At 28.7% G+C, this 27189-nt stretch overlaps 1 pseudogene; it reads left to right on the top strand.

Moving 5' to 3' along the window:
• On the top strand, window positions 1-25764 carry LOC100260510 (cytochrome P450 CYP72A219-like; annotated as a pseudogene).
• Window positions 25765-27189: the final 1425 nt, after the last annotated feature.

Here is a 27189-nt window from a genome sequence, read left to right as displayed (position 1 = left end):
ATGTCGGTGGCTATTTCAGCTATCTATTTCTTGAATCTCCGGAGCGATGTCCTCATCAATTACCTATATCACGACGATGTTAGGGGAAACATGGTGGATGCCTTTCGAATGCATATAATGCAAACAAAAGAACTTAGCACATGTCCTATGCGGTAGATTGGAGGTTACTCCTTCTTTTATATGAGAATCAACAATGTGTACATAATGATTGTGGTTAGCAGCAATGCTAATGTAACTTGTGCATTCAAGTTTATTGCTGAGCCTATTGCATTTTTCAAATCTTGTTTCGGTGTGGCATTCGATGAAGATGCTATTTGTAACAACTTTGTTCTGATTTATGAGTTATTGGATGAAATCATGGACTTTGGTTATCCACAAAATCTTTCTCCAGAAATTTTGAAGGTCTACATTATCTAAGAAGGAGTTTGGTCTCCATTCTCATCCAAGCTTTCAGATAAACCAGTCCTCTATGCAACTTTACAAGTTACAGGTGTTGTTGGTTGGAAGAGAGAAGGGGAATATGACCAAGGGCCCATCAGACAACATTCATTGGGTTGGCATGTTTCTTTTATTAAGTCAGTTGAAATAGAAAGTGCCATTAGAAGTTTAGAAAGTTGGGTCTCCTTTAAGGTAGAAGTACATCTCCAAAAAGGAAATAAAATATTCCATAGGGTGGGCTGCTATATAAATAAAATAGAAGGAATGGAAGAGAGGGGAGATTTTTTTGGAGATCGACACACAAGAGCAATTTTTTTAGAGAGGACACACGCAGGAATTCTAGAGTGAGGAATTTTTTGGTAGAGAGAACATGCGGATATTTGTTAAAAAGAAAGGACATGCACAAGAGAATTTTTGAGATAGAGAGAACATGTGGGGGAACTTTTTTAGAGAGAACATGCGGAATTTTGGAGGAGAGCAAAGGACTTCAGAAGGAGATCAAGCTGCCACTTTAATCATCAAGAGAGTATTTTTTCAGACACAACACTGGTTAGTTTTCGTTTTCGATAGAGCATTTTTTAGTTTAGATTTTAGTTCATTAGTTTAATCAATTTTTTTGTGATAAATTCTTTTGAATATCAATTCGTATAATTTTTTTTATTTTTCTTAAATTAGATGTCTTCTTTTTGTGATTGCAGTTCATTAGTTCCATCCTAGTTTATCTTAATTTATATGATAATTTATATAAAGTTTGTGTTTTTAATTCCAATTAGTTTGATTTTAATTTGTTTTTAGTTTAAATGCATTTGTTGATCTTAATTCTTTAGTTTAAATAATCATGTTAAATAAAGTTTGTCTTTTTTATTCCAATTAGTTTGATTTTATATTGTTTTTACTTTAAATGCATGTGGTTGATCTTAATCCTTTAGTTTAAATAAACATGTCAAACCAAAGTTTGTATTTTTAATTCCAATTAGTTTTATTTTAATTTGTTTTTAGTTTAAATGCATTTGTTGATCTTAATCCTTTAGTTTAAATAATCATGTCAAATAAAGTTTGTGTTTTTAATTCCAATTAGTTTTATTTTAATTTGTTTTTAGTTTAAATGCATTTGTTGATCTTAATTCTTTAGTTTAAATAATCATGTTCAATAAAGTTTATGTTTTTAATTCCAATTAGTTTGATTTTAATTTGTTTTTAGTTTAAATGCATCTGTTGATATTAATTTCGTTAGTTCAAATAATCGTGTCAAATAAAGTTTGGGTTTTTTTATTCTTGTTAGTTTGGTCTTAATTTGTTTTTAGTTTAAATGCATTTACTGATCTTAATTCATTAGTTTAAATAATCGTGTCAAATAAAGTTTGTGTTTTTAATCCTAGTTGGTTTGGTTTTAATCTATTTTTAGCTTAAATGTATTTGTTGATTTTAATTCATTAGTTTAAATAGTCTTATTAGATAGAGCTTAATTTCAATTTAGTTTAATTTTAATATTTTATAATTTGAATGCATTTATGATTTTAATTTAATTATTTGATTAATCCTCTTAAGTGAATTCCATATTTTTAATTCTAATTTTAGTTTAGTTGTAATTTGCTGATTTATTTATTTGTTCTAGTTTAAATGTATTTGCAATTTCTATTTGATAGTTTAACCAATCTTATTAGATGATGTTGATGTTTTTAGTTCTAATTTAATCTAGTATTAATTATTATTTTTAGTTTGAATGTGTTTGTGTTTTTTCCGATTTCGTTAATTTTGATTTTAATCCATTTATATCCAATTTTGTAGTTGATTATAATTTTAGTTAATTAATTTAGTTAATCACGTGTTATTATTTTCATGTCTTAAATATGACAATTTTAATTTTGATCCATCAATATTTAGTTTTAGTGTTTTTAGAGTTTCGGTTAATTAATTTAGTCAATCACATGTTATTATTTTTCATATTTTGAGTATGGCATATTTTGGTTTTGATCTATTAATATTTAGTTCGAGTTTTGAGCAATTTTGGATAGCCAATCTAGTTAATTGCATGTTATTGTTTTCATATTTTCAAGATTGCTAAACTTTGGTCTTTGATTTATCATATTTTGTTAGAATGTTAATTTACCTTAATTGACCCTATAGTATTATCTCCATATGCTAAGTTTGTTGACTTTAATCCTTGATTGTTCTTTTTTTATTATGTGTTTCTTGAAATCTAGATGTTAGTTTTGGATAATATTTTTGTTGGTTTGTTTGATTAGGAAGTCATTAGTTCGTTGCCTTAGTGATTATTAGTCAAATTCTTTTTTTGAAGGCTACTAGAAACCCATGAAGGTTGGCCTTACTCTCACCATTTTAATTGGCATGATTGTCTAAATCTTTATTTTGTGATTTCGTTTCCTTTTGTTTTGTTTGGTATTTTGTTTTTTATGTTTTGTTATTTTAAAAATTAATTTCTTTTATTTTAAAACAAAACACTTTTTCTCAAAAAATCCCTTTTAAAAAATCTATTCAAAAAGAAAATTCATTTTGAGTCTATAGAATCAAAATCTCTTTTTTTTTTAAAAATAAAAAATAAAAAATATGCAACCATATCTTGATCAGTTTGCATCCTTCTCGGTTTTCAATAAAAATTTATGTTTTGAACAAAACACAAATCAAAGCTTGTGGTCCCAAATGAATGGGATAATTTTAGGCTAAATTCGTGTATATCGATTGGGGAATTGGTGAAACCCCTACATAAGAAAATCTTTTCAAAACTTATTTTTGCTACCACTCTTGTTATTTGTTGTAATCATGTCTATTTATTTTTTAGGAATTATATTCAAGATGTAAGTGATAATTGATGATTTTGTATACTATGATAATTTTGGTTATGCTAATTAGATATTAAGCATGCTAGGATTTCTTATTTTATTAGTTATTATTGAACCCTTTATGTCATGAGGAAGCGTATAATGAGTTATCTATGTTATCCAGGTATGTCCCCTATCACCCACTTTCTAGATTCTGTGAATATGCTTGTCATTGTGAATTATGCCTATGTTTGATAGTGCTTTAGTGTTTTGATATACATGTTTCATTGTTCGATTATTTCTAATAAAACGCATGTGTTGGATGATATACTATTTGAACTAACTTTAATGTCTTGTGATAGCGCTTAAGAAGCAGTCCAGGTACACACCCTAAATCTTCTTCATGATTATGATTGTTTTTCCTGTTAAGCATGCTATTTTTCAAAATCACCTAGCCTACTTAGGTATCAATGATTAACCAGTTAATTGTCATATTTTCCTCAACGTAGTTAGTAGAGACCTTTATAGGGCTTAGAGGGGTGCTACCTTTTAGAGGTACTTTCCCAATTGGTAACCTGATCCCCAAACCTAGACTCGGGTTTTTCAAAGACACTTTTTCCAAAAATTATGGAGTCACTTTTTAGGGTTTTCTTTCTTGTTTTATTTTCAATTTAAAATAAAAATAAAATAATTGGCAACTCCAACTTTTCCAAAAATTAATTTTGCACAAATAAAAGCGAGTCTCGTTGTTCGAGTGGGGATGAACGTGAAAAATGCTGGTCCACACTTCATGGGTTTCCAATGGCCTTCAAAAAAAGGATTTGACTAACAATCACTAAGGTAACAAATTAATGACTTCCAAATCAATCAAACTAACAAAAATATTAACCAAGACTAACATCTAGAATTCAAGAAGTGCATGAATTAAGATAAAAACCAATCAAGGATTAAAACCAACAAACTTAACATCTGGAGATAATAACATAGGATCAATTAAAGTAAATTAACACTCAAACAAAATATGATGAATCAAAAACCAAAGTTTAACAAACTTGAAAATATGAAAACAATAATATGTAATTAACTAGATTGATTAGCTAAAATTACAGAAAGCTCACACTAAATATTAATAGATCAAAACCAAAATTACCATACTTAAAACATGAAAATAATAACATGTGACTAACTAAATTAATTGACTAAAACTCTAATACACTCAAACTAAATATTAATAGATCAAAATTAAAATTACTAAACTTAAAACAGGAAAATAATAACATTTTATTAACTCAATTAGCTAACTAAAGAGTGATTTATGCCCATGTGGATCAAGAAAATGTGAGCAAGGCTTTTGATGAAATGCCAAATAGAGATGTTATTAGTTGGAATATAATATTTGATGGGTATGTTACGGTAGGAGAGATAAATACAACATTTGAGTTGTTTGAGAAGATGGCAGACAAGAATGTTATGTCTTGGTCCTTGATGGTCTTAGGTTATAGCAAGGCTAGAGATATGACTATGGAAAGAATGTTGTTTGAGAAATTATATTTTGTAACCCTACTAAATTGAAGGTTTGAGAGGCCTAGAAATGATGGAATATCATTAAAATTCATAGCTTACCAAACAAACAAGATTTTAATCATAAGGTCATTAGTAAAGGATTTGATAATTTAGCAATGAAAATGAAATTTTGTTGTTTCCTTTAGAAAATTTATACAAGAATGCATTGTGAATTATACAAAGAAAGAAATAACAAGTATCATAAAATTAAGGAAAATAAATATTATTTCCTAAATTAAGATAATAAAATATTATTAAAATTTGATTGTTCTTTATTTATTTAAAATAAATATTATATCCTAAATTAGGAGAATCAAATATTTTAATATTTGATTACTCTTGATTTAAGGAAATATATATTAATTGAAGCGGATTTTTATCATCCTACTTTTTGTCATCCTATGTTCTTTTTGCCTTATTTTATTCTTTCCCTTAATATGCCCGTTCAAGTTGGAGTGGGAATGAATATGCACACCCGACTTATCTCCAAACATGGTGAAGACATCCTTTGACAAGAACTTGATAAAATCATAAAAGTATTTTAAAAAAAAATATAAATTGTAACACTAGGAAGTGTAAAGCTTCTTCCCCTCAAATTAAAATTTCTGCCTTTTCAACCATTATGACCATAACTATGTTGTCCAAATAAAAACTTGTGCATACTCTAGGAAAATTTTCTTTCCATCTCTTTTGTAGTGAGTGATTGCTTATGTCCCTAAAGAGTTACTATGAATTGGCTAGAAAAGCATAGTATATTAAAAAAAATAAAAAATCATTCCATTATCCTAAACCACGAGTGAATCAACAAACTTTGTCTTGGTTTAAAATTTGCTTTTGATTGCCGCGAGATTATCATATATATTTTTTAATTCTCTTAAATATTCTTGAAGAGATTATTTTTTTTTCTCAACTATAACATGAAGCAATTACTCCTGAAGAGAAGTTTATACCTCATATATGTTGTTTGCCCTAAGGATCATAATGAAAATGTCTTCTGTCATGGTTATGATAGCTCATGAAGTGACAAATATGTTATTATTGATTGATCATTAGTATTGTAGGATAAAACTTTTGCTTTCCTCATCATCTTTAATTCTTTTGCATGTCTTTCTCCACCTAAGAGATGTCGCAAAACACACCATGAACTAAGAGGATGATTTGATTTTGCCATAGTAGAAAATTTGGGGTGTTTAACTTGATTGACATCAAACTAGAAATAACACCAATGAAAGGTTAGAACATTGATGAAAGGTTCAAACACCGAATCCTCAAGCTAAAGGATGATTTGATTTCCCTGTAGTAGAAAATTTGTTGTGTTTAGCTTGATTGAAATCAAATTAGAAAGAATATTGGTGGAAAGCTAGAACACTAAGGATTTTTTATTTTTTATTTTTTTGAATTTGAATGACAAGGAAGACATGGCTTGTGTGGATAGGTCAAGTCTTTTAGGGTATTCAACCATCTTTTGAGAAAACCCAAGTTTGAGCCTCCTCCCCTAACTCTAATACCAAGAAGAATTTGATAATTTGACAATAGAAGCGATGAATTTTATTATTTCTTTTCATAAATTTATACAAGAATGCATTGTGAATTATAGAAGAAATAAATAATAAATATCCTAAAATTAAGGAAAATAAATATTATTTCTTAAATTAAAAGAATAAAATATTATTAATATTTGATTTCTCTTATTTATTTTGAATTAATATTATATCCTAAATTAGGAGAATAAAATATTTTAATATTTGATTACTCTTGATTTATGGAAATATTAATTGAAGTGGATTTTTATCATCCTACGTCCTACCATTCTACGTCTTGTCATTTTGTGCCTTGTCTTATCATCCTATGCCCTATCTTTGTGCTCTTTTATTTTTTTTTCCCCTTAATAAGTAGGTGTGGATTAGTCTGAATAATGTAGCAATCTCAAGTATATACATTCTGCTTAAAAATAGGGTCTTGGAGTTGTTTACACCTAGGGATGACAAAGTTTGATACGATTCCCCGCACGACATGAACCTAACATGTTTTTCATGGGTTTAGGTCAAGTATAAATGAGTTTAGGTAAAATTCGTGTCGACATACATAACTCGTTTAATAAATAAGTAATTTTTTGGTGAACTTGCATAACATGAATTTGACCCGAATTAACCTATTTAATAATCCCGCTATTAACTTAATTATATTTTTAAAACGTTTGACCCATATTTGACTCATTTTAAATTTGTTTTTAAATAGATAGGTCAATTGAGTCAAAAACATCTTTTCTTGAGACATTAATCATATAGACATATAGAAGACCTAACTTAACCTGATTATTAAATAAGAGGACCTGAATATTAAATGGATTAAACAGGTTGTACAATGTTTTACTTGTTTAATAATTATATAGTATTTAGGTTTATATTTTTTACATGATTGTTAGCAGTGTCGGGGTTGGGTTGAGCTATGTGGTAGAATACCTAGGCTTTGACACAACACGAACACGATCCACCAACATGAATTGTCACCCTCATTTGCACCTCAAATCATGGATATGCCCATCTTAGGCTTCTAATGCCTTTTAATAGTTTTTACTTCTTTTTGTTTTTTCTTTCTTTTTCTTTTCCCTTTTTCTCCCTCTCGCCTTTTTTTTCCCACTTTTAGGAATTAAACCTTGATAAATTGTAATTGTAAAAAACGCTAATATTTTCTCTTTGATTTAATATGTGAAGAAATATGTAAGCTTTAGGAAATTCAAAGTACACTCATATTCAATAAAAGTACTAGATAAGAAGTGGGTTTTGCAAATTTGAACTATGTTGGATAAGCAAAATGCGATCTGCAATTGTTACTTGGTCCTCATTTCAAGTGTCCACTAGCACCCTAATTTTGTGTCAATCCAACACTTAATACTATTAAGAAATCCAACTCATTTCCTCCCTTTGCTTTAATTCATGGAGTTGGAAAATGTAGTGAAATATTAACAATTATCTTAAATTTAATGATTGACAATTTTAACCATTCATGTTATCTCATACTCTAATTACTTATTTTCCTCCTAAATTCCCTTTCATTTAGTTTAAAAAAATTATACTAATTATGCATAATTTAATATTGAGATATCTCATTTGCCTCTCTGTTACTAACAATATTAAAGTTCATATAAAGCCTCTTGTCCTTAAATCTTTCCACTTTTCTACCATAGTTTCTTACATTATTTAAAACATGTTTCATTTCTTTCTATATTGGTAACATTAAAGTTATAAAAACAAACCCATGAAAGAATTTATTAGATGATATTTAAGTTCATTGAGTTAATTCAGTACTTCATAATGAGGCCATGATTGGATGCTTTCATGAGGAAATTATTTAATCCATTTCATGAGGAATTCTTTTTCAACTTTTAGCAACCTAATGAAAAGAATTAATAAAATTACGATATAGTATATTAATTTATTCCATGAATCTGAGTCTTTCCAATTCAGTATTCCAAGATTCATTTTCCTCTAGTTGACCCATTTCTTTAAGATTCACTTTTTTATGGGTCTCATTAGATGTCTAAACTATAAAATATAAAAGTACATTTAGAACATTTGCTTTTAATACTTCTTTGTTCTTTACATTGTTATTACATGTCTAGCAATATTGTTCGACCACTACAACAAACAAGTGGTAAAGAAAATGATAAATAAAGCAAAGTATAATAATTGAATGATATTGTTGTTAATGCATCAGTTTGTGTTGCTAAGATTTTGGCTAAAAATAGACCAAATAGTTACTTTAGTAAATTGGATGGAAAAATGTGATAAAGGTATTCAACAATCTAACTAGAAGAACCTACCAATATAAGCAACCTAAGAATATATTAAGTTCTCTTAAAAAAAGATTGACAACTTTGGAATGCCTTGATTCATAAAGAGATTGGCCTTAGGTGGAACCAATGAGGCAAACCACTAATGCTAAAAATGAATGGTGGGATAATAAATTGAAGATACAATTTTATTTATTTACTAAGTTTATTTGGTTAATTTATATTTTGGTCGTGAAATATAATAAATTGAATACTTTTGTCAGAGAACCCCAAGGCAATAAATTTCATGGCAAAATGAGAGAAGAAGAAAGAAGATAAGAGATGGAACCAAATCTTATGTTTTTACTATACAGTTAGAGCCCATTTTTAAAGTTACATCTAGAGTAGATAAGTCTAGTTGTAACATTGTTAAAGTAATAAAAGTTATATGTGGCATGCTTGTAGTGAAGAATGACCTTAAGTTGTATATGAAAGTCATAGTTATTCAAGTTGTCAAGGAAAATAATGAGATGTTTCTTGCATTAAAAAACTCAATTGATCAAATTGCAAGACATAAGTAGAAACATGTTTGACTATCTGAGTTATTTCTTATTCTAATGTTGAAATATATTTTCTTACCTAATATTGTTTTAAATTAGATTTGTATGTTGGTATTGAGTGAAATTTTGGAGTGAGGAAGACAAATATGCCTATCACATGGTATATTTAATTGTTTCTTTCTCTAAAAGTTGTGAGCATTAGATGAGCTTTATAATGTATTTGATTTTGCAACACAACACTTTCAAATCTAAAATTTTGTTTCAATCAAGTTGTTAATTAGATGAGCTTTATAATGTATTTGATTTCTCAACACAACACTTTTGAATTTAAAATTTTGTTTAGTCAAACTATTAAGAATAGAAATGGATTGAAAATAGGGGTGTTATGGGAGGAGTCCTATCCTAGGGTGATCCACATGAGCTAGATTATTATTATTATTGGAAAAATAGAATTATATGATTACATGTATTTATGCTCTTATTACTTTTCAGTGCTATTATTTTGCATACTACTACTACTCTTGAATTGTCATGTTCAAATAAATTTTTAAATAAAAAATCCTTTTATTTTAGTAAACATGCATAAGTTTAGGCTATATTAACATAAAATATACATTATTGGTTTTTTTTTAATGTATTTCTTATTTTTATTTTTTGTATATATGTTTTCTAATTATAATAATAGTTGCAATCATAATATTAAAGATGAAAGCAATGGTGAAATGATTTTTATCAATTGGTGTACCTGTAACACTTACTAACTACAAAAAAAATAAAAAAATAAAAAAATAAAAACCTTGTAGAACTTTTTCGAAATTAGAGTTTTGAGCAATTTAGGATGGAAAAACATGTATGCATTAATTATTAGAAACACTTATTAAAAGACATGGTCTAAGAGAAGGTTTAGATATTCCCTTAATAGAGGCTTTAGCAATATTTCTCACTATAATAGGTCATAGACTTGGCAACATGATAACCTAAGAAAGATTTTAGCACTCCAATGAATTTATTTCTAAATGGTTTGAGATTATATTAGATGGTGTTTGTCTTATAGCTATAGATATTATAAAATCAAGTGATTCATAGTTTAGGGAGATCCTTGATAAAATAAGAAATATTGGTCGTTATTGGCCATATTTTAAGAATTGTATAAGGGTAATTGATGGATTTTCTTCTGATGAATTTTTGATGCCTACTTTAATTTCAATGTATGTTGGTGGTAGGAATTTGTTTATTGCCAGACTTGTTTGATTCTGCAGCAGAAAAGAAAGTTGTTATCTGGAACTCTATGATCTCTGCCTATGGTCAGAACCAGAAGTATACAGAAGTCTAGTGAAGCCTTTAAAATGTTCCAGTAAATGCTCCAAGCCAATATGTAGCCAAATGTGGTCACTTTTGTGTCTATTATTCCCTATTGTGAGAATTCTATTTGCTTTTGGTATGTTAAATCCCTTCATGCTATGTAATGAAATACAGGTTAGATAGTCAACTCTCAGTGGCACCCACTTTGAGGCATCTCTAGCACGCACAAGAGAAGCACTCACATGTTCTCATCAGCCTCAGACGCAACCATCATTAAATTGATAACATCATTACCAATTCTTTGAGGTATGTTATTTTCTTTTATATTATTATTATTATTATTACTATGTTATAAGATTTTCCAAAGTTCACTAAATACGTTATTTTAAGAATTGTTGTTGCATAGTGGTGATGGAATTTCATGTGTAAATAGTATTAAAGCATGTAAGGTTGAGATTGTTTTATTATTATTATTATTATTTTATAAGATATTCCATCCCCGGTGCACACATTGCATGGCCACCTTTGGCATGCGAATTCCACTAACCATGTACCGTCCTCTTTGTTTTTTTGTTTTTTGTTTTTTTTTTATCCTCATACGTCAAAATTTAATTTTTGAAACTCCAATTCTCAAATAATTTTAAAAATTCCAATTTCTTTCAAATTTAATTTTCAAAATTTCAATTCTTAAATTTAATTTCCAAAACTCCAATTCTTAAAAGTAATTTTCAAAACTCTAATTTCTTTCAAATTTAATTTCCAAAACTCCAATTCCTAAATTTAATTTTCAAAACTCCAATTCTCAAATAATTTTTAAAATTCCAATTTATTTCAAATTTAATTTCCAAAATTCAAATTCTTAAATTTAATTTCCAAAACTCCAATTCTTAAATTGAATTTTCAAAACTCCAATTTTCAAATAATTTTTTAAACTCCAATTTCTTTCAAATTTAATTTCCAAAACTCCAATTCTTAAATTTAACTTTCAAAACTCCAATTCTCAAATAATTTTCAAAATTCCAATTTCTTTTAAATTTAATTTCCAAAATTCCAATTCTTAAATTTAATTTTCAAAACTCCAATTTTCAAATAATTTTCAAGACTTCAATTTTCAAATAAATTTCAAAACTCTAGTTTTCATTCAAATAATTTTAATTTCACTCCAATTTTCAAATATTTTTTAAATTCTACCACTTTTCATCATTCATTAGGGTTTTAAGTTGCTAAAAATCTCATTTTTAAATAAACTTGTTACATTTCCTTTCAGGTAGGCACTTTTCTCAAATTTTCTTTGATTTTAAAATAATTTTTTTTCATTTTCCTTGATTTTTTAAATAAGCATGAACATTAAATTTTCATAATTACAAAATAATGAAATTTGTGGAACTAATTCATGTAAGATAAATTGGGCTTTGGTGGGGGCCCTACATGAGTTTTCTCTTCTAATTGCCAACTGTTATGCTTAATGAATGTTGTTTGATCTTTGTCTTGCTCTTTGATATGCATGTGATAATTTTATATTTGAGCTACCCTTGTTTCCATGATAGCGCACTATTACTTGCTGCTAAGGTACAATCTCACTTCCACTTTGCTTGTTCTTATGCGTAATTCGTTTTATTATTTGATCATTTCATTGGTATCCATTGATTTCCTTATCAATTGCCACACTCGCTTCACCTTATTTAGTAGAGACCCATTTTTAGGGACTTAGAGGGGTGCTACGGCTCACCACCGTACATTCCCAATAGGTAACCTGATCCCCGGACCCGACTTTGGTTTTCCATAGACTGTCTTTTCCAAATAAGGAGTCATACTTAGGGTTTTCTTTCTTATTTTTTTCCCTGTAAAAAATAAAACAAAAATAAGTGGTGACTCCAAGTATTTTTTTGAAAAATCAAATTTTCACCAAATAAATAAAAGAGCGAGTCAAGCCATCGAGTGGGAATGCATTGAGCGAAAATGCGGGGTCCACACTTATATAATTTTTTGTTTTTGTTTTGTTGGTAAAGATTATTTACTCAATATTGGTTATCCTTAAATGAGCGGATATATAATTAGGCCCTTAGAGGGTGAGTGTTATCATCTTCTAGATTTCGATGGAGTAGTTTACCAAGAGGTAAGAAGGAAATATTTAACCATAGACATATTTGAGGAAAACAATTGAACATTTGCCTTTTTGAAGAATAGATGTGGAACAATATGAGAAATGCATAGTTTTTCCTCTTAAAAAATAAGTCAACATTGTTATTACTTTGATGGTTTTTACAACTTAATAATGATTAATGTTAGAATAGATATGAAATTTAAACCTTATGATGATGATTAAGGGTTACATCTGCTTAATAAAAAAGAGAGTAGAGTGGATTCACGAGTTGAGAAAGACGGTTCTATCATGCAAGAATGTGATCAAATTGATAGTCATCTTATATCTTGTTGATGTTTTATTATAACACTAATATGAAAAAAAAATATAATTTTCTCCTTTTTTTATTGAGAAAATTTGTCTTCTCATTTGCTTTTATTTACTAATTTTTTTTAGTAACTAAACTAATATGTTTTTATTCAATTTTTAATTATTAATCTATATTTTTTGTAAGTATTTTTCAAAATTTTGTTGTAGTAATAAAAAATTATTATTTTTAAGTGAATAAATAATCAAATAATTTATTTTATTTTGAAAATTAGTATATTATGATTGATGTTTGTTTATTAATCATAATCATGTTGTAAATATTTTCTGAAATTTTCTTGTAATCACAAGAACTATTATTTTTTAGTTTTTGTTAATAATATAGATGTTTATATATTCTTTTATCATGAAAAAGTATTAGTTTATTATAATATTTCCTTGTTGTAATTAAAATTGATGTCCTTTTTGATAATTTACTAATAGTAAAAACATTTTTATGGTCATATGACATATTATCAACAACACTTTTATGATTCTCATAATAAAGTGTTGAGCATTATAGGTTAAAAATAATTTTACTTGAAAGAATGTCAATTGGGCTTTAAGTTTAACTAATTCAATTATACCTACAAAATGATGTCTCTGCCTTGGAAAGATATTAACATCAATTGCAAACCGACTTGTCTTTCTTAAAAAATATGGTACCTCATATGTACGTGTACTGGCCATTCTATTATACCTACAAACTATTATAATGGACTGTTTTCGGTGGTTATTCTTCTTAGCAAGATGTCATCGATATGTTAATGGTATGAAAGCGATTAATAATATACAATAATATTACATATATTTTATTTACTTATTTTTTTATCATCCCTATCATTCAATCACATGTTGAAATCTAAATTTGAGTTTCGAGAAGTTTCCAAAAATTACATTTGATTCATTTTTTAAAAGTGATTTAAACATATTGTAATTGGAGTTGTGTATATGATACTTGAATTAAAGTTTTATAAGCACAACAAATTTCTTTTAATTTCCTCCTCAACTTATCTCTTTTAATAGTACTATTATTTGTGCATTTATCCCTATTACTCCAAAAATAAAAATGATATAAATGTAGAGATCAAAATTTTTAGTGGAATAAATTATCATTGTAACTTCAAGGCCTACCCCTGTATGTTGCAGGACTTTCACAAAATTTATGTGCATAATAAGATTTTTATTTTATTTTATTTTTCAAAAGACGTATAATTCAATTAAGTTGCTTAACTCAATAAAGATAGTTTTAACAATTTTGATGATTTGAATATCAAGACAAATATTTTATTTGGTTGCAAGATATATAAGAGATTGTAGAGAAAAACTACAAGGAGCTAAAACCAATCTATCCCAAAATTAAATAGACTTTTTGAAGATATAAGAAAGAAAGACAAGAAAGCTTTTAAGCTCATTTATTAAGAAATAGAAGTAGACACCTTTGAAATGATTTTAAGTGCAGCCAGAAATATCACAAATAAATATAAAAGTGTTGATAAGGTTTTTTTTATTAAAAAAAAGTTCAATTTCATACTTTTAAAAGTGAATTTTAAAGTTTAAATATAAGAGAATCTTTTATTATTTTTCAAAAATATTGACATATGTAAATTAAGTAAAAATAAATGTTGAACGTTTAATGGTATTTGTGTAACTAAAAAAAAAGTTTTCATCTTTTATTTTTTTGTTATTGAAAAGCCTAAATATTTGGATTCTATAGTCATTGACCAATTTATGGGATCATTAAAAGCCTAGGAAGACATATTAAAAACAAAAGTCAAGTAAAAATTAGAACAATTCTTCAAACAAAGATTATGTTAAAATAAAGGAGAAAGCTTTTTATCTTGAGACACAAAACTATATAGAGAGAGGGATGAATGGGCTATCTAAGTGAAATATCCTCAAAAATTAAGAGTCCATTTAGTAGTACTTTTAGAAAATGCTTATAGTATTAAAAAAAAACGCTTTTAGAGAAAAACTATACGCTTGGAAAAACTTAGAAAGCATTCTTTAAAAAGTTAAAAAATCACTTGTAATGCTTTTTGGAGAAGTGCTTGAGAGGAGATTCTTTAAAAAATGCTTCTAAAAAAATAATTCAATTAAAAGCACTTTAAATAGAAACATTCCTAAACACCTAGCTATATCAATTATAATTAAGTTTTCATCAATTCCTTGAATAAGAATAATTAATCAAACATATGACACAAAATATAACATGAAAAAACTGCTTAAAACCTTTTGGGTGTAAAAATCCATGAATAGTCTATCAACCATAAACAATCTACTAAATCTAAAAACAAGATACACGTAACTTACATTCTTCTTCCACGCCCCCATGCAACACTCCTTGTGCTCCTTAATGGATACCTCAAAGACTTTATTGAGGCTTTAGTTACTCAAATCCTTAACCTTGACAAAAACAAAAAAAAACAAAACAAAACAAAACTCTAAAATTTCACCTAGCATACATGTGGTACCCATTACTTGTGCCCTAATTCAACCTAATGTTGCACATATACCTTGTAATATAGTTAACTCAAAAGTAGCTTGAAGTTGAATGACATCAATATGACCCTTGGAAGTATGATTATCAGACTCAATATATAAATAAAAGAAAATTGTCAACATAGTTTAATATATCAACAAGAGGGAAAGCCAAAATAATCATGGTCATCATGGTTGTGGCTAAGGAAATAGTTCATCAAACAATGAAGGAACGTCCAAAATTCAAGAAAAAATGAAAAGTGTTGGTATATTAACAATGTAGAATGGAAAACTATGTTAAAAAAATGAATCAAGAAAAAACCCCACTTTATTATTTGCATAAAAAGGAAAAAATTTTGGAAAAAGTATTTGGTATCTTGACATGAAAGCAAACAACTATATGTGTTTATAAAAAATATCTTCTTAAACCTTTATAACTAGAAAGTGGTGATGTTACTTTTAGTGATGCATTCAAAATTTTAGTAGAAAACATAAAATCTTGACTTGCTTGCAAAATAGAAGACATTAATTCATTTGAAATTTCTAATTTAATTACTAAGTTCATGTTCAGTAGTCAATCAAATTGCACGTATTTAGTGTTTTTGAAAATACTGAACATGATCCAAATAAAAAATAATGCGTTTGGTATGGTCAAGTAAATTCATGTTTCAAATTTTTTTTTATATAGATTGTATTTAGTGTTCTCAACAACACTTTTCTAAGAGTTGACCAAATTGATAAGAGCCTCTTAATAGTTTATCAATATGCTAATTTAATTACTAAGGTCATGTTTAGTAGTCAATCCAAAATGCATTCAATGTTTTCAAGAACGTCAAGTACAATCCACATAACAAAAAATGTATTTTGCATGGTCAGGTAAAATCATGTTCTGAAAGTGATTTGTGGATTGTATTTATTTTTTATTTACAAATTCTAAAAACGTCAAAATCCTATCTTTGCTATTTTCTACCTTAACTCTCTACTCTACCAACCCTCAATCATGCCTTCTTCACTTTGTGATCTTCTCAGTGATGACATCTTCAATGGCCATTACCACGACAATGAGAGATCTAGAGACAAAATTGCTAGCTATTTTGTAGATCTAGGGTTTTGTCCACTCTTTTCTACCTATATCTTGGAACTCCACATTATTTCTCCATTTACTTTGATTATGGAGGTCATTCGCAAGCAAGCAAGTTGAGAGAACAAGTAGCGAAGCAACAAAAGTAACACTAAATTTTTTATTGTTGTTGTTTGGATGATAAGAAAAATGGAAAGGGAAGGAAAAAGAAATGCTTATTTAACTTTTGAAAGTGATAATTCTGCTTAACAACTAGCTACTTAGTAGAGTTATGGCAAATATGGTGTGGGTTCTCTATTAGGTATTGGCTTTTAGCTCAATTAAGAGTTTAATATATTTTAGGGATCCTTGTCCTATAAGGATTATGATTTCATAATTTGTTATATGTTAGGAGTCCTTGTCCCATAGGAATTATGAATTAGTTTTGTCAAGGCTCGGGGACTTATTTAGGTTCTATAAATGAGTCTAAGTCCTTTCATCATAGTAGTGTGAGAATGACTTTAGCAAAGTTGTTAAAGTAGCTTCAGTCAATCTTTGTAGTTGCAGCCACTTTGTGAGACAAGCTTTCCCAACTTGATTTTGTAATTTTGATTTGAAGATTAGTGGGTTGATCATCATTGTCCAATGATATAGGTAAGACATCCTTACTAAACCTCATAAATATTGTGTACCCTCTTTTATTTTTATTTCTCTTGCTATTTATCTTTATATTATGGACTAGTTTAGTTTGTATTTTATTTGGTACTTTTGGAAGTCTTGTGGGATTATGTTAAAGCACAAAAAAATGGTATAAGAGCCTTAGTTCTATCCAAGGTTGGTTTCAAGGATAGTTCAAGGTTATTTGTTATTGCACTAGTTAAAAGAAAAGGTAAAAATTTCGTTAGTTAAAACTCTAGTTACTAATGCAAAATTTGTAATAGAGAAATTTGATAGGACTAGTACTTTTGGAATGTGGTAGCAAGAGGCATTAATTAGATATGTCAATAGGAATTAGATATTGTTTTGGAAGAAAAACCTGAAAACATGAATGATAAAGAATGGGTAAGGGATCAATTGTCAATTTTATAGTTCCATCCACTTATATCTTGTTAAAGCTTAAAATTATTCCATTATGAAAGAGATATCCACAAAAACATTTATGGAAGACATTGGAGGACAAGTATAAGAAAAAAGGTCTAGAAAATCAACTATATTTGAAGAAAAAACTTATTTGCTTCTAGTATCAACTAGATATGTCTATGAATGATCATATGCATGAATTTGATAGAATCAGAGCAAATTTTTTGAATTTAGATTAGATCATTGAAGATGAGAATAAGGCCTTATTGTTAGTGAATTTGCTTCTTGATGTGTAAGAAAATCTTACCATCACCTTACTTTATGGTAAGGATAAGATTACTTTTGATGTTGTGCATTCCACTTTGCTAAGCTCTGAATAAAGGAAGAAGGACCAAAACAATCATAGAGATATATCATTGGAAGCTTTAACAGTTAATGCCTAATCTCAAAGTTGAAAACCTAGAAAATGAGACAATTCTTAATTTAAATGTATACTTGCAAAAGATGAATGTGTCCTTTTTCATGACAAGGGTCATCACACTACAAGAAATTTGACTTTCCTCGACTGATATACATGGTCTAAATAAACATTTACCAACCGATAATCCCGTTGCATGGTAGTTAAGGAAAGGAGTGTAGGCAAAAAGTCTATCGATGGGAATTTTCTGCTGCCAATAAAAAATATTTAGTGAAAAACTATCCAATGGATTTAGACTATCACTATTACCAATGGATTAAGTTGGCTGAGAAATGTAAATAATAAAATATTTTAGGTTGTCATGAAATTTCGATTTCATTACATTCACATGGAGCATCTTGAACACCCCTCTCCTTGCTAGTTTTGGATATTGGCTTGGATGTTGTTTCTCGAGATTGAACCCTTGACCTCAAGTTTGAAAGAAAGCAACTGTGCCACCAAGTCAACTTTGTTATGTGCAATATAAAGAATGCATATAAGATTCATAAATGTAAATATTCTATCCTTATGCATTTATATTATAAATATTATCTATACATAAATACATATTATATATAAATTATACATGCATAAATTAATGTATATATATATATATAAATTAATTAATTATGATTCATGTGTATTTTGTATAATAATTAAATATAGAATAAATATAAATTTATAAATAAAATTATCAACATTTTAAAATAAAAATACTTATACATGTACTATCATTTTTTTATGTTATTGAATACATTCAAATTAGATAAATCTCTATAAATTGTATTTTTAAATTTTAAATATTATTATTCGATATCATAAATTATATCATACATATATACATACATACATACATACATACATACACACAAACACACATACATACAAATACACACACACACACATATATATATCAATAATTTTTAATTTATTTTTTTCTAAAATGGACAATAAAAAGTAGTTAAAAAATATTAAAATGTTAAAACTATTATGATTAAAAAAATGTAAATATTGTATGAACCTAAAAAAATAATCATAAAATTGTTTTGTCACTAGCTAGATCGTATTTATCATACAACTATGGTGAAAAGATTTTATATTCATAAGACAACAATTATTTTTGGAACAAATTATGTGTGGTATTATTATCCACTATAATAAAACTATTTTAGTGAGTAGTAATTTTCTTAGAAAAAATTATTTATGAAATTTCACTTTTTTAAAAATAAAAAAAAAACAGGTAAATTGCTTTTGTGACAAAGTATATTAGTTGAACATTTGCAATAGTTTAAATCCCTTGCAATAATATTTTTTCCAACAGGTATTTGTTATTGCAATTACCGTTGGTAAATAGTTACATATAAGCGACGGATAATTCAATTTGCGGTGGAATAGGTGTGTTAGAAATTTGCGTCAGCTTAAATCTGTCGCAAAAGTAAATATAAATGGATCAACTATACTTAATTTTGGTAGTGTCAGAATAATGATTGTCCTAAGCTACAAAAGAAGAATAAAAAAGAGATAGTATTTGATGCTTGTGTGGCTAAGTTTGGAGAAGATGGGTTAAACTTTGCTTTGGTTTGCTTATCCTTGTTTTATAACTTAGATGAATGGATTTTGGATATTGGGTCCACCTTCACATGCATTCCTACAAGGAGTGGTTTTCTTGCTTTGAAGAACTATAAGATAGAGTTGTTTACATGGGGAATGATAATGCTTGTGAGATAACAATAATAGATACCATCCATTTGAAGACTCATGATGAATCAACTAAAATTTTGAGTGATGTTTGGTATGTTCCTAGTATGAATAAGTGTCTCATCTCAATGGGAGAATTAGAACCCATAGGGTTCAATATTGTCACTATAAAAGATGGGATTTTGAAAGTTATGCCGAGTAAACTTGTGGTGATGCAAGGAATAAGGAAGAATAATTTGTACCACTTTCAAAGGAGTACAATTATTGGATTGGAAACTACAACCATTATAGATGATGAAGAGATGCTTCAAATTAAGTACTTCCTTAATATTTTCTCGACCACAATTAAAAGACCAAGAAGATAGATTTGCACGCATGCTTGATTTGTTGAGATGATGGCATATGTGCTTTCACTAGTAAAGGATAATGTATCTTCTTCTTTCTAATGGTAGAGGATGATATAACTTCTTCTTAATATCTAGACTTAGTCAATATCTTATGAATTTGAACACCTTTAGGTATATGACATCTAAGGATGCATTTGGAAAAGATGATGGTTAATCACTTGTCAATGGATATTTTGAATTCTGGAAGCATTGAGAGGAGATGATGGTCACACTAGGGCCTTCTATGGATCCTTTTGAATTTTGGATCATTGGTCGAAATGTGAAGCTTACTGTTTTTTATAGCTAGGGTAGTGTTAAGTAAAGAGGTATCAGATTTTGCTAGAATTATTCACAACTAAGAATTCTACTTTAAACCTCATCTAATTTATTATTTAAACCCCACTAGGAATGCAAATACTCGATCTTTCTTAATCATCTTTTAGAATATTTCACTATCTTGTGCACAATGTTATTCATAATCATAGAACAAATTAAGTTCTTACCAAAGGGTTTTGAGTGTATTATAGTACCAAATTACATTCATATTACCTTGCTTGGTATTTTATTTGTATGACTATCTTGTGGACCTGGGCAAGTTATCAAGTTGTAATAGGTTTCCTTTGTAACCTCCTAGATCTCTCTAGTTATGGGCATGAACATGTTTGTCTTCCTAATCTTGAGTTCCATTGAGTTGATCAGCCATGACATAATCATGGCATTCTCTACTTCCTATGTCTCGATGAGAATTGTTCCTTGTGGTATTGATGTTGCTCTAATAAAATATTCAATTTGTCCATGCCCACAAATGAAAGGTTTGACAAATTGAGACCATTAAAGATAATTTTCTCCATTAAGTTAATTTGTGAGAGGTAATTAGCTAAGAAGAGTGACCATGACCATTGGTCACAAAATTCTAATGAGGGATAGGTTTTCTTTCTGCCTCCTTCAAGTTGTTATCATAATTGGAAGCACCTATCATTGTTATTTTAATCATTATTCCTAGTAATCAGAAGTTGGCTTTGATACCATTAAGAAACCTGTAGCTTAATTTTACCCAGTCATATATTCGTTCATAGAGAAAAGAAGAGAAAATATCCTCTATATATATATAATTGTAGGAAACCTACAAAAATAAGTCAAATATATAGAAAGAAATAGGAAACTACCTAACAAATCCTATCCAAATAATTGGAATAAGTTTTCTTAGGAGCTCAACCTTTGCAAGAATGGGAATAGTGTGCATGTAATGCCCCAAACCCAATTTAGGGGTAAAATCGTAATTTAAAAATTAATAATTAATTAAGTAATTTAATAAGGTTAAAAAAGTCTTTTGGTATTTAAAACCCTTAGGTATAAATTAGATTTTTTTTCCATCCTCGCTATTCAAAAAACCCTTTTACACAGAGATCAGAAAGATTAGAGAGCAGACAATTGAAGATTTGGAGGTTCAGGGTTTGAAGATCAATTTTTCAAGTAAGACTTTTAATCTTTAAATTAATATTTTATATTCGTTAATTAGTTTTGAACACTTTAGATATTATTTGAAATATCTCGATTTTGATTAGAGTTCGTTTAATTAATTTCTAGATAAAAAATATTAAAAATTTATGAACATGGTTTGATTTATTAATGGAGATCGACAAATTTTGATTACTCAAACGAATAGATCTAGACAAATATACATAGTTTCGGATGTGAAAATTATATAAAATTTGTGAGTATGGAGGTTAAAAGTTTTGACTTTAGAGAGGAGAAAAAAATTTTGATGAAAGAAGTGTGTTAGTAGGAAGGATTTGGCATGTTGAAAGAAAAAAAAAACCCAAGAAATGGCCAACACGTTGACCTAGGAAAGGAAGTAAATAGTATTTTGGTAAACAATGAGGAAGAAAAGGACGTTGATGGCTTGGAAGAGAAATAGATTAAGGTGTTGTTGGGTATTGAAATTAATAATAATAATAAAAGAAATAATGATAATGAATGGAGTTGTTGGGAACAAAAATAGAATTGCATGGGGTATTTGTTAAGTTTCAATAGGAGATTTAAATAATAGTAATAATAGTTTAATGCAAATAAATATTCTTAAAATATCTAATTTAGATAAGTTAGAAAAGAGAAATAAATTATTGTTTAGGAAGTTGAAAATAATAGTGGATGGTAATAATATTAACATAAGAAATTAATTAGGATCCCTAATGCTAAATAAAATATTTTTAGGATTGTCAAATTTATACATTTAGATAAATAATCAATAATCAATATTGTGTATGATATTATGTTAAGTGAGGAGGAAATCCTTCAAAGTTAAATACTTCAAGATTTTGAGTGTTTCTTCAATGTAAGGGAAATTAATATAGATTTTTGTAAAAGAAAATAATTTTCTTTTTATATTGTATTTTGAAATGTGTAAAAATATTATTTTTATATTTAAGCATGGATCAAATATATGTTTTGTATGGAAAGTATATTTGAGTATTTTCTTTGTTTATGAAAAATGAAAAATTGAGGAGATACGATGTTTTGTTTTGTAAGTTTGAATTAATGAAATAAAGTATTTGACTCTAGATTATATGGTCCTAGTCAACAGGTTATAATTGTTGACATTTTCGGGCCTAGTCAACGGGTTATAATAGTTGATATTATATGATCCTAGTCAACGGGTTATAATAGTTGATGCTATGGCCCGAGTCAACGGGTTATAATTGTTGACATTTGGGTTTGTTCACCTTAAATGGAACAAATTTGAAACTAGTTACTCAATTGTGAAGTCCCTCCTAATTGGGTACCATTTGTCATACGATAACTAGAGTAAAGATATTTTGAATATATTTGATTTGGCTTGATTAGAAATTGTTTTGAAATGGATATGAGAAAATTTTGTTGAAAAGTTTGAATGTATTACCATTTTGAACTCAAATTTTTTTTATGAAAATAAGTATATGTTATATCTCTTATTTGCAAGCATAATTGAAAATGTTTGATCCATGAAATTGTATTAATGTTCCTTATTGGGCTTTGAGCTCATCCCCCTTTGTTGATAATCTTTCAGTCAACCTCAGTTTGGGCAAGGAGTGACCGTTAGGAAGGAAATTTGGCTTTATTAGGACATTTGTTTAAACTCTCTTTATTTTGGACATTGTTTAAATGTTAAAACTTAATTCTAGTTTGAATTACTTTGAGTTTGAAGTTATTTGGACAATAACACCTTGGTTGATATATTAGTTTTTTTTAATGTTGATACTTGGAGATTTTAGAATTTTGTCCTACTATCTTGAATAGGAATTTGGTAATTGGTAAATTTTCAGTTACAACATGAATGCTTGTGTCATTTTCACTTTGACCCCTTGGGCTTGAGGTGTGAAAAGATCGTCATGCCCTTGGAGTGGGTTTTGGGGCGTGACAGTGCATGGTGAGTGACCCAAGGGATATGCTATTATAGTGGTAGGGAAAAGTGCAATTAAGATGTTATAGACATGCACAACTTGAGTGCTCTTGTTGGGTTCAATTGTTGAGAGGGCATGCAACCTTTGAATCATAGGAAAGGTGCTCAATTTAATATACTTTGAATCGTAGGGGCATGCATTGTTGGCTTCCATCTGTTGATCTTAGATTAAAACACTTATGCAGAATATATATTTTTGGACTGTTGGAACACACATTTTATTGATGAAGAGTGCTGAATTTATACATGAGCTTGTAACTGAAATAACATTATAATGGCATAAAATCAAGCTACTAGATGATGAACAACTATTTCCTATAAAATAGAAACCAAATCTTGACCAAATAAAAACAAGAAAATATTTGGATGTTGCAGATTTTGTGCAAGACTCCAACTGTAAAATTTAACTTCAAAATTCAAATTCCAGCATATACTAAGGCAAAATTCAAAACTCAACACCATCATGGAGAACTAGATTTTTCTCATAAGGTAATTGTTGATTTTATATTCATATAGATCTTTATCAGTCTCTTGTGTGGTAAACTAAGTTTCTTGAACAAATTTCATGACCTACAAATGATGCTAACACAAATTTCGCTTCATAGGTTGAAAGTTTCACAGTGCTCAAGTGTGTGTTTGGTTAACAAGGTTGAAGGGAATTTATGTTCGAAGGGAATTTATGTTTAAAATGGATTACTTTTCAAGGTTTAGCATAAGAGATGTTAGATTTACAACTCTGAGATCATTTCATTCCCTTTTAGTCAATTACTTCTTTTGTATAACACTTAGAAAGTAGTATGTTTCACTAATTGATGTTTAGTATCCTTAATCTTATGTTCACAGGATATTATATCAAGATGATGAGATACCACTGCAACACATGTGTAGATGAAACCATTAGTTATTGTCTTGATAGTTTCTACCTTTGAAGCCTTATACAAGCTTCAAAAAATTAATGGAGAAGTAGAAGGCATGGATGAAAATAAGAATTAATGTCTGTGTGTTTCATGTGATGTTTTATTTACTAGAATTACTAACATGCGCATAGGTTTTTACCCACAAAGATGAACAGGAGGATGAAGCAAATAAGCAAAGAAGTATATGCATTGTTGAGGGGTATCATTAACAAAAGAGAGAAGGCAATGAAGGCTGGCAAAACTGCTAATAGTGACTTATTAGGTATACTAATGGAATCCAATTTTAGAGAAATTCAAGAACATCAAAATAACAAGAAGATTGGAATGAGTGTCAAAGATGTCATTGAAGAGTGTAAGCTATTCTATCTATCTTGCTGGCCAAAAGACAACCTCAGTTTTGCTTGTATGGACAATGGCCCTGCTAAGCGAGCATCCAAACTGGCAAGCTCATGCAAGAGAAGAGGTTTTACAGGTTTTTGGGAATAAAAAATGGGAAGTTGATGGATTAAATCACCTAAAAATTGTGAGTACTTAGTCCAATCTTCAGTTTAGTGATTCTCACTAAAATCGTATAGTACTCTGGTCCCCCCCCCCCCCCCCCCCCCACCCATAATTGAAGTAAAATTGAAAACACATTTCTCTTGAGTTTTTATATCTTATACTAAACATTGGCTTTCACTTAGTAGCTCAGGAACGGGTTCTCATGCCATGATTTCAAATTTCTTTGCTAGATTATGATGATTTTTCATGAGGTTCTTAAGTTATTATGTCCATGGGATATGCAATGTCCTTTGCATACTTGATATTTTGTCATGCATGATTTAGAACATTTTCTCTTCTGCATCACTATTTTAAGAAATTGCTTTATTCTTCAGTGTCCTTCATAATGATTTGAAATCTATTTTAGTAAGAATTCTCATGCAACAACTTCTAAAGTTTCTCTACCACAGGCCACCATGATTTTTCATAAGGTTCTTAGGTTATACCCACTAGTAGCAATGCTTCCTAGAGTTGTTTATAAGGACACTCAAGTGGGAGACATGTGTTTTCCAGCTGGAGTGCAGGTCTTGTTGTCCACCATCCTAGTTCACCATGATCATGAAATTTTGGGGGATGATGCAAAGGAGTTTAATCCAGAGAGGTTTGCAGAAGGAGTTTTGAAGGCAACAAAAAACCAAGTTTCATTTTTCCCATTTGGTTGGGGTCCTCGGGTATGCATTGGACAAAATTTTGCAATGATGGAGGCAAAAATAGCTTTGGCAATGATCTTATAACACTTCTCATTTGAACTTTCGCCATCCTATACTCATGCTTCTTTCAGTATCCTAACTATGCAACCCCAATATGGTGCACACCTGATTCTACGTGGACTTCAGTGTTGAGATTCTTATTATCAATTGCTATTATTAGCATGGCCTATATAGCGTGTATGTCAAATATAAACCAAGAACTCTCTTTTATTCATAGACACACATTGAAGGAAATTTGTGTTTGATACAAGTAATGAATTATACAACATATCATTGTGTGGGGTTATTATTGATGTCTTCTTTGATGACATATTTGGTTTTAAGCTACATTGTGTAGTCATTGACTTTTCTCAGCATTATTAACTCATCACAAGGATTGTTGATACTCTATCCCTAAAAATTAAAGAGAATAAATATAACTATTGGTCACAACCATTTCTTTTTTCTGCATATTTGGCTTCATTTCAATTTCTCTGAGTGTTAAAACATCCATATAATCTATTAACAAAAACAATTTAAATTGTTAAAAAGAGTATAACCTATTAGTATATATGCTAGACAATGTTGATAATTTTACTTCAAAATCTAAAACTCAGTACATCATATCCAATGGGACTTATGAGCTTTTGAGTAAGTCAAGGACATGAAAAGGAGGCATGGTAAATGTATTTTTGGGTTAGACCCAAAAGAATGGTGGAATAAGATCAAGTATTCAATTAATTTAAAACATAAAAGAGGTGCCTACCACTTACGCTAGCAGGCTTGAGAGAGAGAGAGAGTAGACGTTGGCACAAAAAGAGAAAAACCAATTAATGAAAAGATACTGAACGTCCAACTAGGATTGCTTAAGTACTTTATGATGCTTAAGTTCCTTGCATGTTTTCCAAGAACAATAATTGTTTAGAAAACTAAATTTTGTGTTTTGATTGAGATAATTACTTTACTGTTGAAATCTAGGGTATCCTTGACTAAAGGCAGGTGAATGGTTAGCCTCCATGAAATCGCCACCATTTTTTGTCGTTTTGTGGGGATGTAGTTAAGTATCCAATGCTAGATTTCATTAAAATTGCAAACACAACAATTTTAATTATATATTTAATAAAATACGGGCTTAGGGAAAGATGTTATGATCTAAATACTGTTACACAAGCCTAATAGAATTTAATAGGTTGAACAACTTATATGAATTTTCATAGACCAATCGGCAGATTCACATATGTTGCAGTAATATGGTTGAAAAACACACAAGTAATTACATATGTAAAAGGAGATATTTAAATAATTGAGATGATTGTCTTCCACCGCTCTTGTTCAACTATTACATAACATCTTATTTATTGATATTAACACCTAAAAAAATATAGATACTCATAATGGTAAAATATAAAATCTTGTAACAGCAAAATATACAAACTAAATCAAGAATTTTAGAATCTAACTCAAATTCTAATTTTTAGAAACTTCCTAAATCCAGTTTAACTAACATCCTCCCTTCAACCTAATTGGTTTGTAAAAATAACATCCTTATTTTTTTAAAATTTTAAACTTGGTCAACAT

Source organism: Vitis vinifera, chromosome 19 (assembly GCF_030704535.1).
Source record: "Vitis vinifera cultivar Pinot Noir 40024 chromosome 19, ASM3070453v1".
Classification (NCBI taxonomy): Eukaryota; Viridiplantae; Streptophyta; class Magnoliopsida; order Vitales; family Vitaceae; genus Vitis; species Vitis vinifera.
Note: the sequence above shows the minus strand (reverse complement) of the source record. Positions and strands in the feature narration are given on the sequence as shown.